Source organism: Emys orbicularis, chromosome 3 (assembly GCF_028017835.1).
Source record: "Emys orbicularis isolate rEmyOrb1 chromosome 3, rEmyOrb1.hap1, whole genome shotgun sequence".
NCBI classification, from domain to species: Eukaryota; Metazoa; Chordata; order Testudines; family Emydidae; genus Emys; species Emys orbicularis.
This window is the reverse complement of record NC_088685.1, coordinates 99,012,417-99,025,748: the sequence shown is the minus strand read 5'-3', so window position 1 is coordinate 99,025,748 and position 13,332 is coordinate 99,012,417.

Below are 13,332 nucleotides of genomic sequence, written 5' to 3'. Positions count from 1 at the left end.
ACCCCTGAAATTGGGCTAAATACTTTTTTTAAATTCAACTTTTATAATAAGGGGGGCTCAAATTCCCTAGCTATTAACAGTTATTTTCTTCCACGTACCCAAGGCAACCCAGGGTCTCTTGCTAATTTTCCCCATTCCTCCAGAGGAGATATCATGGAAGAGTAGAAAGAGACACACTGTAGATAATCCACTTTCATACTGGCATGGAAAGCTAAGGGCACGGATGCTCCAAAATTAAACACATAGTTCCTTTTTCTTTTAAGTTGACTAAAGTTCCTGAGGGGACCTAATGTTAACATTCAAGAAGCTGAGTCAACCTTGAAACGAACTCATTCCTTGGCCTCTCCTGTACATGTACTGTCAATATGCAAGTGCTGCTCGCCACGAGAATATGGGCCTTTCACTCAGGTTTAAAGGTTGATCTGGACTTCAACCACAATTCCAGTCAACTAGAACAGCCTCCCTCAATCAGCTGTAATATTTTCCTAGTGCAGTGGAATCTACTAACACTGAAATATTTTTTCCAGAGTACAATTTAAAACAAGAGTGGTCATAATTATATATGTTTTGGAAATTGGAAAAATCATATGATAGGAAATGTATGTTTCCTGCTTTCCATCACATTGATCTTGAGGCTGTATAAAGAGCTCACAAAGGATTTGAAAACTTTTCTTCTTCTTTTATTAACCACATATTATTAAAGTTAAAGTACAGCTGCCCAGAAATCAGAAAGCACAACAGTCTGCCTCTCTCTCTCTCTACCTACCTATCAGTAATTTCACTTCAGGAATATTTATCTTTAGAAGGTGGGGACTTCAAAAAAAAAGTCATAAAAATGCAATAGCAGACAAGGGGACTAGCAGGTGCTAAATATCATTTCTTAGATATACCACCTGAAGAAGAATAGAACATTGATCTGCTCAGTATGTACAGGAAGTAGCATAAGTCAGTTTCCAGGTACCTACATGCTCAGTGGAATTCAAATCTCAGAAGGGACACTTACAATCTGACACACACATACAATACATGTCTCATGTTTTTCTGCAGTGGCGATATCAGTTACAGTATATTTTAAACACAGCAAGATGATTCTAATGGTATTTTTCTGATGTTACTAAGCTATAACACAAACACTATTCCTAAACTCTTAGGTAAAAGATTAGTGAAGCCCATAGACTCTGATTAATCTGAATTTTTTTATTGACAAGTAAGACCAGAAGTAGCTTTTGGGGCATATCTCACACCTGCACTCAATCTTTATGATAATCTTTTTCATCTTTTTTTCCCTTTGAAGATCCATGGCTCTTGAGAATTTTCAATTTGCGGGGGGGGGGGGGAGGGGGGGGCGGGGAGAATGAACTGTTGCAAATAAAGGCCCTGGCCCACAATATGTTCATTAACTGAAGCCAGCACTCAAACAGAGAGGGTTGAAATTGGAGCATTGGCTAAAGTAGTGTAAAAGTTAGAAACAAAATGATCAATCATGCAAGGTGCTGGGCACACAGGATCAGGCCCCAAGAAAGCCTGATCCTGCTCCCCTTGAAGCCAATGGGAGTTTTGCTATTGACTTCAATGGGACTTATTGTGTGAATAATAATTACTTGTTTGAGTTAGGGTGCTACAGGATCAGGCTCTGAGTCAGGGATGCTGGAACAATTTGTATAGTGGGGGTGCTGAGAGCCACTGAACCAAACTGTAAACCCTGTATATGATGGAAACCACTTCACCCCCAGCACCGCTAGTTCCAGCTCCTATGCTCTGAGTTCAATTGTGTGTGGAATTCTGAAACTAGGTGCTTTTTTGTTTGTGTGTGTTTGTTTGCTTAAAGTTCATACTTGGGAAAGAAGAGCATCCATTAACCTAGCAATGATTCAGGTGAGTTTCAAGTGAAGCTGAAACACACACGTGCACACAGACACATGTAATGTTCCAGCCAGACTGTTACGAGGTTTGAGGTTTTGCCGTGATACAAAACAGCTGTTTGGTGAGTTCTGAATTTCTTAGCTTATTTAACTCCCTGGAGCAACATTTTAGAACAAACACAAAGGGCATCTTTTACTTCAGTTCTCTTTTCTTTCACACCAGACACTCCAAAATGGAACAGGTTATTGACCCACTGGCAATGCTAGTTATACAACAGTATTGTTTCGAAAATCTGGGGGACAGGAGAGGAAAGTCAATGTGACATTTTCCCAGCAAAATCATACTTTTACCCATCATTTGATTTGATACAGTGGTTTGCTACAGTAAATTGTAGGAACTGTTGCTAACCTTAAACAGACCAGAAAAATCTCTCACTATTCAGTATACAAATAATAAAATAAATGCAAACTTTAAAGAACAGGCTATTGAAACCTAATTTAGGAATTTACCCAGACAAATAATTGCTCCCCCCCCAAAAAAAAATTTATTATCCACATTTCTTCTCTTGCTTTGAACAAGCACTACTTTTAGAAGGAACACCTGAACAGGACTGGTTGCAAAACCTAGTTCTAAACATTCTTTCCCATCACAATCATCTAGCATAGGAACCTTAGAACATGTCTAAGATTTTGAGTCTAAGCTGTTGTGCGCACATGACAAAGAGTTCCAAGCAGAAGCCAGGGAACGGGGGCTGGGGGGGGGCATGAAAGAGGGAAGTTCCAGAACTTGAGTGTGCTCACTCCACTCCAGCCTTGTGTAAAGCCCTCTCCCATAGAGATCAAGATCTGAGGGTGAGGAGAAAACAGGCTAGAGGCAGTGATGCTGAGCCTGGGGTGGCCAGTCTCCTGTGTGTCATCCCCCATTAACCTCACAAGGTTTGGGGGCTTAAATTAATGTTGACTGTTACATGCTATAAATTAGCATAATGCTCCCACTATGCTGTGAGCTTCTCAGCTCAAGGGGAGCTGGGAGTGGGGGCAACAAATAGTTGGGACTGCAGGTCTTTCAGCATCTACAGATGATCTGAGAAAGGGGGAATTTTCATTCTTTCCCACTCCAACCACCTTCCCTGAGAATCACTGGCCCTCTTCTACCTCACAGGCTCCTGCTAGGGTTCCAACAGTCAGAGAAGAGTAGTGACAATCTTCACCCAGGGCAAAATAGCATCAAATGCAATGGAAACTATGGGAGAGAACAGCAGAGCTGAGTATATCGGCACAGCGAAATGTCTGATAAAACTGGCATAAATTATGTACAAAATGTGCTGAAGGATATCTGCTACTCTGCTTGCAGCCACAGCTACTGGGGAATGTATCTATGCATAGGCATAAATACACATTCAGCTCTTTTATACAGCACTTCAACATGCATTTTCCACCCTTGCTTATCTGAACTACAGTGACTTGAGGACTATTTGAATGGACTACCTTTACTGCTATTTATTCTTGAGCTAAGCCAAGATATTAACAAAGTGATAGAAAAATACAACTGATCCCCTTGCAAGACAGGACCTCAAAATTATTGGTTGCATAAAGCATTAAATAGCATGCAATCGTCTGTCTTTCATAAAGGTCAAGCTAATTTTCATCATATTTGCATGCTTGTTCAGCCCACTTGCCCTACATTGCAATATCTTTGATCTGCTATTTTTTGGCTCACATAATCAACAAGAGCAGCCTATTCCATGGAGGAGAGAAGATTTTGTGGTAACCTAATATAAGTAAATAACATACATTAATTGAAGAGACAAGTAGACAACTTTCAGAATGGAGTGTGCAGGGAGTACAGGTCAGAGATCTACAGAAGGCTGGCTTATAAGACCATGACCCTTTCCCAGTTCATCACTTCTTTCAGATCAGGACAGAGGCATATTGCGGGGGTGGTAGGCTGCGTGTGTGTTGTGCGGGTGGAGGGAGTGGGGAAGCTTGCACTGCTGGTGGTGGTGTTTCATGACCCTCAGGGAACTCATGCATGGGTCCAGCAGTGCAATGACCACCCTGCCTTTATGGCTAGAGAGAGAGAGAGAGAGAGAGAGAGAGAGCAAGCATACTCGCATGTATCCTAAAACTCTTTTCTATTGTGGCCTGGGGTCATAGTCTGAAAAAAGTTGAGAACCACTGGAGTAGAGGTCTTCAAGTCTCCAGCACTAATCATTCCAGCATCTTTAATGAGCAGCAAAAAATCACTTTAAAAAATAGAAATTGATAACCTACACAGACTACCCATGGATCATTTATATTGCTGACAAGCACATAGAACAGCCAGTCTTCTGAGAAATATCCAAAAGGAATCAAAATAATTAACTCCAGCTGTAGACTGTGGGCATCTACCCTAGTCCAAGTACAATTCTTTTTTAATCTTCTGTCAACATTGTAAACCTCTGCTTGCCAGGCCTCGTCACTCCAGTCTCCATACCACTGACAAGCCTGCTACTAGCAACTGCATTGCAAACGTTCTCACCTATTGACTGTAGATAGACAAGTCTATTGAAATCCAACCAATCAGTAAGAAAGCAGGTGAGGACTGACATCGTCTTCTGCTTCTGGGATTACTCCCATGCAGGGCCGGCTTTAGCAAGTGCAGGGCCTGATTCCTGGGGCTTGTACTCAAAGGGCAGCGCTCCAAGTCTTCGGCGGCACTTCAGATTGCCGGCCAGGAGAGGGGGGCCGCGGGGCTTGCCGCGCTCCGGCTGGGGTCGCGAGGCCACCACGCTCCAGCCGGAGCTCCAGCTGGGAGAGCGGGGCCGCAGGGCTTGCAGCGCTCCGGCTGGGGTCACGGGGCCGCGGCGCTCCAGCCGGGGTTGCGGGGCCCCAGGGCTGTCGCACTCCGGCCGGAGCTCCAGCCAGGAGAGCGGGGCCACTGAAGACCCCGGAGCGGACCGCCACTGGGGTGAGGAAAAAAAATTAAAAAGGCACCTAAGGCACGGGGACCTCTTAGGTACGGGGCTCGATTCTGGGGAATCGGGCGAATCAGCCTAAAGCCGGCCCTGCTCCTAGGCTTAATATTAAGCAGATGCACATAAGCATTTTGCTGGATCAGACCAGAGCACTCAGCACTTTACAAAATCAGGCCCTAAGTGCTTAGCTGCGACAATGATAAACACAATATAAATAGATGGATATAACACAGGAAAAACTATTGACTATTCATAGAGGTGCAATTAAAATGATACAACATTTGGAGGGTCAGACTCCTGGGAAGAGACCAAGGGGCTAGACTGATATAGTCTTTAAAAAAAAGGGGGCAGGGAGACAGAAGTGGTAAAAGATCACTTTCTAGCTAGACCTTCATGCTTATAACAAATTAAGAAGGGAATTATTCACAGTCTGAGAAGGTTGTAGGACAAGAAGTATTAGCCTGACACTATGGCAGGAAAAGTTGATGCTAACTATTGGGGTAAGGTTCTTAAATGTAAAAGCACCATCATTTGAAGATGTTTAAGAACGGGTTAGACACAATATTATAGGGTATGAAGTAGGGATTAGTCCCACAAAATGCAAGGAGCTCTTTTCCAACGTGTTTTTTTCTGGCCATCTATGGGCCAAATATTGCTCCCACTGAATCAGTGGCAAAATTCCCATTGACTTCTATGGAAGCAGCAGCACTATGATTTAGCTGTGTAGAATTTCAGTTAAGAAGTCTATGAATCACATCATTCTGCCATTGGCAGCTGAGAGCTGAAGACAGCAGGATAGGAAAAGCACAACTCAACTGACTGGAAATAATTTTTCTATTAACTTTAAAGAAAAAAAGAAAAGAAAAGAACACAGCATAACTTATAGTTAAAATTTTTCTTTCCTGCTGTTGCTCTATTACTAATACCTCCTTGTGTGATTAAAACAGAAAGAATCATTAATGCCTCATTTACTTTTCACAATCTGTGGGACCAGTCCTGCAACCCCTACCCACTATGAGTGAAATTCACTCCTCTGCAGAAAGCCGCCTCTGCTCTATGTGCTTCCTACTCCCTTTTTTGAGAGTAAGTCAGGAGATCAAGTGGTGCCTTGCCCTTTTGCTGATTGTCTGCACAGGGATGAATTTCATCCATAAAGTGTTCCACTAGCTTCAATGGTGCCACTAGGGAAGATGAGCAGGGGGAATGGATGCAGGATGGGCCCCATGTTGTTAGTTTAATTTTTGCATTTCACTCAGCTTGGACTTTTGAACTGAAATGGTTCCACACTTTCATTTCCAGCCATTTAATTTACTCATTTTCATGTACATAACATGTTGGGTTTGAAAGTTTCACGTCACTGCAGGGTAAAGTTTACATTAAAAAGTGTGTGTGTTGAAAGGAAAAAAAAAATTCAAGAAACAATCCCGATCATATTAGGTTATGTTAAAAACACTCCCATCCAGACTTTTTAAAAAAGAAAGAAAGAAAGAAAGATGGGGATGGAGGAGGCAGGATTCAGCAATGGACTGGTACTCAAGTGATCTGGGCTCCAATCCAGCTTTCCTGGGTGACCTCAGGCAGCTCATTTAATCTCTCTGTGTTTCAGTTCCCCAGTGTAAAATAAGCAGAACAATACTGCCTTTCTGCCACTGTTTGTCTGCATTGTCTGTTTAGACCTGTAAGATCATTAGGGCAGGGACTGTTTTACTGTGTGTATGTACAGTGCTTCGCACACTAAGGTTTCAATCTCTAGCTGGTACTGTAACTCAAATTAATATACCTTTATTATTAAAAAATAAAATGTACATTTATGACCTAAAACTGGATGACCTTGAAGTACCAATTAAATATACACTCATGAGTGCAGTCCTGTATGTCTTAGAAAGGTGTTGAGGGTGAATCACCAATTGACTTCAAATGTATTTAGAGTCATGGAAATTTCAGGTGGATGAAAAGATCTTTGAAATATTTTTAAGAGTGTTTTTCCCCAAAGATAATGTCCTCCAAATCATTTTTCTGCTTCTCCCCTGGTATTTCTGTTATGTAACACTGATGACTTTGTCAGTACATAGCAAATTGATGGGGGTGTTAAGATTGTAGCTTTCCCTCTTGTAAGAATGTAAGCATAGGTCTATGTTGCAGGTGACTTTAGCCTAAGCCAAACTCACTGATCCAAATTTGAACCATTAGAATGTGGGATAAAACGTTGACTGCAACAGTACAAAGGAGCAACCTATTTTTTACCTAGAAATATTTGTTTTTCTTCTTTTGTGAAGACATCCAGCCAAGAAGGGGAGACTGAAATGGTACCACTCCTTGTAAATCTCTTAATCTTCAAGGTCCTCTTCATGTCTGTGGCATGCATCTCCTAGTAATCTTTCCATTTAATACCCATAATCCATAATCTCTCATTGTAATACCCATAATCCTTTGATACTGTGTGGAGGAGAGTTCAGTAGCTTCCCAGGCCAAGACATTTTTTAAAACAATTTATAAAGTTAAACAGAATTTCCTTTGCCCACCCACAAAAGTTAAAGCATTTCTATGACTGCAGTTCATTTCCAAAAGTTTCCACTCACGCAGGTTTTCTTATTAAAAAAGAAGAACATTATTATTTTGGTTATACAACTGCCACTCAGATCTTTAACAGTGTCTTGTCTTGGGCCACTTGGAAGAAGTCTATAAACAAATTCATTCCTGTTTAGAACAGTCCTCCTACCTCACTCCATTGGTTTCATTATAAGCCATTTTGCCACACTGCAAACATACAGAGCATAAGAAAGAAAAAAGGCAGTTACGTTTTCAGTTTTCATAGTCCAATGTCATCCAGAGTTATTTACACCTGTTGTACTGCAAAGTGGAGCAACAGTTTGTTCATTTTCACCAGCAATGTCACACCTTGAAGGCTGTTAAAATCATTTCTGGGAAAATCAACTTAGAGCAATCAAACACCAAAAAATCCCCTTTCGCACTAAAACATTCTGGTAACTCCCTTGGTTAGACACAGACCGGCAACATAGAGGTGAAAGCTTCTGTATCCCATTACCAATTCTCTGAGCCAGCCTGTCCCCTATGACAAACAAACTGATGAAATGAATAAGAAGAGGACATATGGAAGGATATTAGGGCCCTGTTAGAAAAGAAGAGATGCTATGGTGTAATACAATTATAACTGGTATTGTCTGGGATATTAAAATCTTAAATGTCTGCAAGAGTTGCAGGCAAAAAAAAAAAAAAAAAGCCTAACAAACAAACAAACAAACAAACAAACAAACAAACAAACAAACAAACAAACAGAAAACCACTCCACATATACAAGAGCATGAATTAAATGTAAGAAAAAAGGCCTTATGGAAAATCAGGAGAAATGTCTTTACATTTAGAATAATTAATGTGTGGAATAGACTACTGAAAGAATCAGCAAATGCTGCAACTGTGGAAGAAAAAATATTATAGGCTTCATAAACACTAGCTAGAAGAGTAGCATGGCCCTCTTCCATCTTGGAAGGCTGTGTTACTAAAAGGGAGCAATGAAAGATCAGAGCATTTTTAATCAGCATGAAAGGAGAAAATCAGCCAAGAACAGCAAAATATGAATATTTTTAAATGGCTTGTAAAAATCTTAGGTCTTCTGGCCAAGCTGGGAGTCTGGGATGTCTGGTTACCTTACCATAGGAGGAGAAATGTAACTGAATTCACCCTTTGGTGGTTGGGTCAGGAGAGTCTGATTCTAACAGTGTCTGAACTATATGAAAACAGTTAACATTGGGAAATCATAGGGTCTGCATCTTGGCATCTTGGTGTCCACTTAGGAATGTCACCTGTTTGTGCTGAGTGACACTGTAACACCATGATACTGAATCACAGTTTATAACATTTTATCTTTCCCTCGGATTTTGCAGCAGTGTCTGAGGATGTTTCATCCCCACCCTCACTTTGGGAGGCTGTGTCAGAAGATATATATCGAAATTCTTTAATTGATGAGTTTCCTTGGAATGGAGGAAGTAATACTTGCCACACCACAAAGAGTTTGTGCAAGCTATAAGTGCTAGAAAGAGAGGCAGAGAGCTGGGCCTCATTAAAAGAGTAGGCTGTTAAAAGGAAGGTGTCATGAGACTTCTTGCTTTTTCATGTGCCCCCTCGTGGCCGAGCATTTGACAATGGCAGCCTTGCCTCTGTTTCCCTTTAGGCATCAGGTCTAGGGCGACCAGATGTCCCGATTTTATAAGGACAGTCCTGATTTTTGGGTCTTTTTCTTATCTAGGTTCCTATTACCCCCCTCCCCCTGTCCCGATTTTTCACATTTGCTGTCTGGTCACCCTAATCAGTTCCAAAATGTGGCCTATAATGCTTGGCCTCTCTTTATGGCTTCAGCCGTCTGGTTAAATTGTTTGAGTCTCTCCCCTTTTATGGTAGAAAGTGGTCTTACCCCAAAGTACTAAGGGCCCAGTGATTGGCCTCAACAGCTAGTCCTGGGGCCTGATGTCCCTCTCTGCCTACTCCACCAGTGGAGAAGCAAAGGAAGTTAACACAGGAACAGAAATAAAGTCCAAAAGTCTTATATTAGGGCTGCCAGCCTGGATATGGAGCTTTGGCAGTCCCTTCCCCCGAGGAATGACCCAGGCCTGCCCTCTGCTCTGGGTGCCAGTCCAGGTACCCTACGTTAGGCAGTCAAGGATTATTTGTTTAGGTCCCCTGCCTCCTCCCCAGGCTGCTTCCTACCTATGGCCTTTGTGGGTGTCTTCCACACGGCACCGTTTCCTGGATCCCTCTGTCTGGAAATTGATCTCTCTGGATAGCTTCCCCATCTGATGCAGTGGAGTTTACCTGTGGTGGATCCCAGCCTCTTCGGCAGCTACCATGCTCTGTCTGGGTTGCAGCTTTTTATCCCATTTGTTGCTAACCAGCCATTCAGCTCCAGCCCCATATGCTGCAAATACCCACGACTATCTCCAGTGGACTTTTGTGGTGGGTATGACATTACTAGTTAGGGCGTCACACAGAATGCAGGAATTTGCCAGGTCACTCACACCTTCAGGGAACCTGAAAAACATACAAATCTAAAATTAAAGTGAATCATATGCCAGAAATCTCTCTCACCCTGGGGCCATTCAATATATAATTTCAATCAGATGGATTTTTCTTAATACTATTTGCCGATCACCAAAAAAAAAAAAAGTATAGTCCTTTTATTGTCCAGCTATTTCCTCTACTGAAATATAATTCTGATATCATTTTGGGTGTTATTTTAAGATGGTCTTAATCTTTTTATTTTTAATCTTATATTGCTTAATAAAGTTTGCTTGGCTATCATGTAAAGTTTTATTAAAATACAAGTGGATTTTTCTTTCAACGAGAAATGTCCACTGGTTTTTTTCAAGACACAATCTCTCCTCTTCTTCCTTGTATAATGGTTCATGTTTTAATGGGAGGGGATCGATGCTCCCTCAACAGCTTACTTTTGTTTGGGTGATTTTAAGACCTTTAAATGACCTCTGTTTGAGTAAAGGGTTTGGGCATAGGAGAGAAGAAAATTATTCAGATTGATCCGTCTGTACACCTTCATGTTTACGGTCATTCTTTCTGAGCAGTATCTCAGACTAAATATATCTGATTATCAAGTGAAATATTCTAATACAAGGTACCAGATGGGAAACTAACAGGGTAGTCTAGGATTTGTAGAAGTCCATCTATTGTTCATGATTGCATTAAGTCTGTACCTTCAAGTCTGGTGAGTGGTAGAAATACATAGCATTTCACACAAATCAACATAAAGATGGGTCAAGAAGGCAATGTTTGGATCCACGTTACCTTTAGGCTATGGTTCTGGGTTTCGGTCTGAGACTGAATCAGAACTAAGAATCATCTTTCATTTGGTTCTGTGATTTTGGCTCCAGTTTGGATAGAAAACCAGAAGAGGTATAAATCTTGCAAGAAAAATCATGGACAAAACTGTAGAAAATGGACTGTACAGACAGTCCTGCAGGTTTGAATCCAGGAACTGGATTCCTTCTCTCGAAATTTAAAAGGTGATTAAATTTGACATTCTGGTTTTGGTCTATTTCTAATTCAAACCAAAAGGATAAATGATAATTTAATCTGGGAGTTTAAATGCTGCTGCCTGAAGCAAAATATAAATCTACACACTGTTAAAAGTCAGAACAATTGTTTCTCTACATGTGGCATGAATTCCTACTAGGTATTGTATAAACTGCATGGATACAACGTGGAGAACACAGACCCCTGTTTTACCTTTGTGGTCTAATTTTTTTAATGTCGATTTTACAGTTGACAGTATCTTTACATGTACTAGTGATGGCAAATCTCTAAAGATTCTGACTGCAGTTTTACTTTGAGCGTCTCTCCAAAGCTAACTAGAACGATCCAAAACTGCTGAGCATTTGATTGGAAATCTCATGAGGATGGGCTGTCTCCTGAGATTTCCAGCACTTTTTCAAGTCTAGTTTTTTGCATGGCATTTCAGCACCTCAGCTTCCACTCCTGGCCAGAAAACAGAAGTGAAAAAAACTAAGGGGAACATTTCAGAACCTTAATAACTGTTCAGTTCAGTTTCAGTTCTGCAGATGACAAACAGTCAGGTGGGGAGAGAAAGAAAGGGAGTTTTAATTTTTCCAAACCAGTTCACCTATCCATAATTTGTGCCATGAGCTATCTTGTGCATATTTTGAATAAAGAGAATTTCCCTCTAATGTGATTTTCTAAAGTGACTTAATACACAAACTCACCAAATTCTGCTTTCTGTTACTCCAGTAGTCCCCCCCACTACCTTACACCTCGTGTAGTCATTTCCACCCATGAAAAGCAGTTGTAAAACATCACCATTCTGATCTGGCAGCATTTCACACAAGTGCAAATGACTACACAAGGTGCACAGCAGTGGAGAATGAGTTAAAATTATGCAGTTTCCTCAGCATGAGAATATACTTATGAGGAGTCCTGCTTGATTTGGGAATAAACTGCAGGGGAGTTCCAACCTTCTTTCAACAAAAAGGGCTCACTCAATGTTTGGGTCCTTTTATTTAATGGAAACAAGGTTTCAAGTTTCCAGTTCACAAAGGAGGCTGGCAGAGACAATAAAAAATGATCAGTTATATGGGGGATGAAAGTCAACCTTCTCACAGACCTGCTACTTTCAAGACTTGGACCCAGCACATTCTAACTTCTTCCCTCTTCTTAAAAATTAAGGGCCAGAGCCACAGCTGCTGTAAATTAGGACAACTCAACTGCTGCCAATTAAGCTATACCAGTTTATACCAGCTGAGGATCTGATCCTCAGTTGTTTTCAAACATGGGGATTGCACAGAGTGTACTAATTTGACTCTCAGATACAGAGCCTTGTGAACTAAGCAACTTCTCCAATCTGTTTTATCACTTTAGAGTGTTAGGCTTTTTTTGTACTCTATTTATGAGATTAGTTAATAAGATTGATGTTAAGTGTCAATAGACAATATCATTTTAAATAACTAAAACAATAAAATCAAGGAGAGTTTAAAAAAAAAAAGAACTCCTACCAACTTTGCCAGCATTGTAAAGTGAAAGAGAAGCAGTTAGAACTGCCAATAAATTTAGCTTGGATGAGGCAAGCTATGCAGGTTCTTATTGGAAAATATGGAACATTATTGTCCAACTGCATCATGACTTAATAAAAAATATGTATTTTACACAGTGGTTACTATATCACCCAGTTAAACTTGTAAAAATGATCTCCTTTTATCTCTCAGAGCTGTGGAACATCTGGCAACCAGCTTCCACTCTGCACTTTTTGTTGGCCACTGAAAGTTTAAGGTTTGAGGAAAATCCATTACACAACTTAAGCTTCACCCCCTAAAAATGAATATTTTAAGAGGTCCACTGAGATGTCTGGTGATAATTCACTTATGTATGGACATGCTATTAATTTTATAGTTCAGGCCAGTTTTGCACATTTCTGCATCTGATGGGAAACCTGTTCTTCATGGCAGATGGGGTGGGAGGAAAGATATCCATTCTCAAAAGGAATACTTTTAAAAATATTTCAGAATGAGGCTGTACAAAGCAATTCAACTGAATGTGCAAGGCAGTATTGGAACAAGGGCTGATCAAAAATTTCCATCAATACTGTCTTTTGGTGGAAACTTAGGTTTTCAGCTAAATATTTTTTTTCACAAAAAGCGTCCACTTTCTGTGGAAATTTTTGATTTTTCATCAAAAAACCAAAACCCAAAATATTTCTATTCAAATATGCCACTGCAGTGCAAGTTGTAATTCCGTTGCCTTTTGACCCTATTCTCCTCTCTAGGATGGGCTCCCCAGCCAGACTTTATCACCCATGGGATTTCCATGATTCACCCACTCCCCTTACAAAGAGAGGGGACCATGGTGCATATGGGAGCTGTAGTTCGACCAGAGAATGGGAGAGCAAAAGGCACCAAGAGCAGCATTTCCAAATTGAACTAGTTTAGTTTCTGAATATGCTGCACTATAAAGTCAAACTTTTCCATGGGGAAAAAAAT